The 4,422-nt window shown below is 40.9% G+C and overlaps 1 pseudogene; it reads right to left on the bottom strand.

Moving 5' to 3' along the window:
• Positions 1 to 1,234: 1,234 nt before the first annotated feature.
• Positions 1,235 to 1,354, bottom strand: LOC145393876 (5S ribosomal RNA; annotated as a pseudogene).
• Between the last annotated feature and the right edge of the window lie 3,068 nt (positions 1,355 to 4,422).

Raw genomic sequence — 4,422 nt, 5'->3', positions numbered from 1 at the left:
GCGGGGGGCATTGGTGAGAAATCGGTCAGGATGCAGTGGGCTAAAAGTTAATGTAGCTAACTGAGAGAGAGAGAGAGAGAGAGAGAGAGAGAGAGAGAGAGAGAGAGAGAGCATTGTTTAGACAGATGGCTTAGTGTTTGATAATGCTGCATAAGTACAGCTGTTGTGATGTATTAATTTACTTATTTATTTATTTTTACACTGATCTGAGCAGGAGACGATTGCGTTCACGTGGTGGTACCGATATTACAGAATGGCCCCACTCACCGACCACAACTCACTCTCTCTCTCTCTGTCTCTCTCTTTAGTCAGGGAGGCTGGTGAGATGCAGGATCAGGCTGAGGCCCATTTGTTCACGTTCAGATAAGTAAGAAGGCATCTTTGAGAACTAAACCTGTCAAAACTGGATGGGATCTTACTGATCTGGCCAGGTTGTAATGCTTTGTCAGTACGGAGTATCAGAGGTGAAAAATACTATACAAAAAAAAAGATGTGATGGTGGAGACGCACGCCTGCATGTAGTGGCGCTGATTATATAGACGTCCCTTATCTCCTCCCAATCCCCCAAAACCAGAATGGCAGACCTGCAGGAGAAGGCCAACTTCAGCGTCCACTGTCACTTTCAGTTGAGGCTGGGTTTAAAAACAACTTCTATTACTATTTCCACTACTACTCTTACTCCTACTGCTACTACTACTACTACTACTACTAGAGGGCCTAGCAGGTCAAGCCTTGGTGAGAGAACTCCGGTATTTTTCTTTAATATTTAAAGACTATGACATTTCTTAGAGTTTAGCGCATTATCTACAGAAGTTTAAAGATATCCAACATCCCTACATGACGACGACTTTGTGGGAAAATTAAGCACAAGAAGGATTTGCAGCTGTTAGCGAACAAGACTGCCAGTGTTTATGGATTCAAGCTGTCATGGATGTCTGCTCAGCAATATCACATCTTGCTTGGACATTATTATTATTTCCTTCCAGTGAGTTATGACTTGCCTCTGAATATTTTTAATTTAATATCTTAATAGTGTTATATGAGTATGGTGGGAGACAGTTTTTTAATGTGCAATGCTAGCCTATGGAGCCATGTAACTGTGAGTTTCATTTCATTCATTCATTGCCAGACGCCATGTATCCCAAACGGGGTGGTCAAGGCTTAGAGTTAATTGTTTTACAGGGAGGGGCACTAATCCTCCACCAACCCCACTTGACACGTAGGGAGAACGTTATGCCAACAGCATCTGGTGTTCCCAGGCGGTCACCCATCCAAGTACTAACCAGACCCAACGTTGCTTAACTTCGCTGATCGGACGGGAAGCGGTGTACTCAACGTGGTGTGAGTTGCCAGTGAATATTTACAATGGAGCAATATGTCGTAAACAGTCTCTTATGCTTTCTGCATTCAGCTAGAAAGGATTATCCACCACATTCACTAACAGAAATTATACTCTCCTTTTATTACAATGATGAAATAAAGAAAGGAAGAGAAACGTTATGTAACATTCCGAAGAAGGATCTGGCATGCCGCCGGGAACCTGAAAAAAAACGTAGACTTCGATGATCTGGACCTGCATGCTGAAATTAAGAACTCAAAAGAGTACAAATTTGTGAGTGAATCTTACAGAAGATTGCCTCCTATCGGGTTTGAAATTTTTGCTCCATTGCTATCAACTCTGTCTGCAGAGCTGGCAAGAATAAGTGAGTGTCTCCCCAAAATTTGAACATGACAACGGCGATCGTAAACACAGCTGATACCGTAAAGGTGGCGTCACACTAGACCAAAAGTTGCTAACATGCGAGCCACTTTTGCAAGCCAAAATGGCTAGCAGAGTCAAGTGTCCGTCACACTCGTGTGTTTCTGCGAGCCGAAATGGCTAACAGTGTTGTTTGCCTTGGCGCTTCGTGGTCATTTGTAAACAAACCACCACGGAGTACCCACCCCCTTTTCCTCAGTTTCTGCGACCTCCTAACTTTAGCAACTCCAGAGTCACAGAGCAGTCTACTACAGTTTTCCTTGCTGCAGGATCCATGTCGAAATCTGATTTCTACTTGTTGTTCGGAGATAAAACAGACAGCCTCCGTGGGCTGGTCACACGTGTGTCCTTATATTTATTTCATGTTACAAGAAAAGAATAAAAGTGAATAAAAACCACAAGAATTAAATTGTATTTACTTAACAATTTTAAAGTTTCTTTCTGTGAATAACGGAATTTTTTCTCAACAATTACAAAATTAATATAGGCTCATTTGAGTTTTAATCCCACCAACAAGCTGTGAGGGAGAATTGTTATCCATTTCGCCTCACAAGCGAAATCTCACTCACCGTGAGTCAGTTCGGCTAGCGGGTCGCATGTTAGCCACTTTTGTCCCAGTGTGACACTGCCCTAAGGCAGGTACGTGCAGACGTGAGTGACCTTAAATCTAAGTTTGGTTCTGCTATATTGGGGTTACAAGAGGCTATTAGGGATGTCATACAAGAAGTTACACGGGACATGACAATGACAGAAGCTGACGTCCTTGACCTTCCAACTTTCAGAAACAGGGAGTATGCCGATGTGGTGTCAGGACACTCATCTATTAACGTGGAAAGGGAGGTGGGAGGCGTTGGTTCTGTGGGAAACTGGAGTGACAGAGGAGTTGCTGAGGAGGATGGTGGAAGGAACAGGGGAAGTGCTATTAATGAAAGGGAATGTGATGATGTCAGAAGCACTAGAAATGCGGAAATGATAATGGAAAATGCAGGCAGAATGAATGCAAGGAGTTTGGGTATTAGGAATGGTGATGCAGTGATGTGCGCAGCCCAGCACCCTGTGTTACAGACCGCGGCACTGGGGCCATCAGCAAGGGTGTGCACCGCACTCCTCACACCCCACAACAAGGTGTGCGTCAGATGACCCAGGTGAAGGGGGATAGTGTCATAGTCTCACAGGAAAAATGAGCTTTGGTACAGTCAAGGAAAGAGAAAAATGGTTTTAACAGAACTCAGCCTGTCGTTAAAGGTATAAGAAAGTATGATGGTACATCTTTTAAGGCAGCCACTAAATTAGTTGATGTTTTCACTGGCAGAGTGGATAAAGAGGTAAAGAGTAATGATATTCAGACGTATATTACTGATATGTTTGGAGTAATAATAAATTCAATCTCAGAGCATATAATGAATTCAGAGCTTACCATATAAAGTTACTTTGAATATTGCAGAAAAGGATAAGTTATTTAAGCCAGAATTATGGCCTGAGGATATCATAGTTGACAAGTTTTATAACTGAACTGGGAAGAAAAATTATAAGACTATTGCTGGTGCTATTAACTAATTTTTCTTTGTGGCATAAGCGGTTTTATTGGACTGAACACACAGGCTTTTAATTTATTGTCTTATTTCCTGCTTTAATTTTTTTATTAGTCATTGTTGTTATTTTTAAAAATCTGTGACTAATGATTTTTTTTAGCATTTATTCCTTTCTATTTTAATTTACATCGGTTTTATTTATACAAGTTGATATTTTTTTTTATCATTAACATCTTTTTATTTACTTCTTTGTGATCTTTTTAATACTAAGACATTGTAACTTTTTTTTATTCCATATACTTGTCTTGGTGAATTTTTTTTTTCTGATTTTTAAGAAATAATTTTGTGACTTAAATGTACATAATGACTGCGAGTCTAATTAAAACTGGTTCTTTTAACTGTTGCTCACTAAAGAAAAATATAAACTTGATTAGGGACTTAACGGCATCTTTGTATGATATAATATTTTTACAAGAAACTTTTGTTGTAGAAGATAAACTTGGAATTCTTGATTATATTGATGAACATTATAACTGTATTGGGGTTGGAGCAACTTATTCAGATAAAGTCCTAACTGCCATGGCAGGTAGGCCAGAAGGAGGAATGGCAATACTGTGGGGGTAGGGTTTTTTTTCAAGAATACTCCCGCAGTATCCCTGCTTGTCGTAAAAGGCGACTAAAAGGGTTGGCGGAGGGTTAGTGCCCCTCCCCGGAAAACAACTAACTAAAAAAACAAACCATAAGCCTCGGACAAGGACTGACCAAATGATGACGACCAAGGACCGGACAAAGGACGTGGTTATCGGAACGTGGAATGTAAGGGGAGAGAATGATGAGGTGAAAGAGAGAGAGATTGCCCAGGTGCTTGAGGGTGTGAAAGTGGATGTATGTGGAATAACTGAAACAAAATGGAGAGGAGAAAGTGTGAGAGAATGGGAATATGGATGGGGTATATGTGCAGGAGTAGGTGAGAATGAGAGGGCAAAGAAAGGAGTATGTATAGTTGTGAGTAAAAGATGGAAGAGGAGCATAAGACAGTATGGATCAGTTGGGTCAAGGATTGTGTGGGTAAAGTTGAAAGTTGGAATACAAATGTGGGCGATTGTGTGTGTGTGTGTGTGTGTGTATGCG

The sequence above is a fragment of the Coenobita brevimanus genome, chromosome 25, assembly GCF_032717465.1.
Source record: "Coenobita brevimanus isolate Jiangsu-jjx chromosome 25, ASM3271746v2, whole genome shotgun sequence".
NCBI lineage: Eukaryota > Metazoa > Arthropoda > Malacostraca > Decapoda > Coenobitidae > Coenobita > Coenobita brevimanus.
Note: the sequence above shows the minus strand (reverse complement) of the source record. Positions and strands in the feature narration are given on the sequence as shown.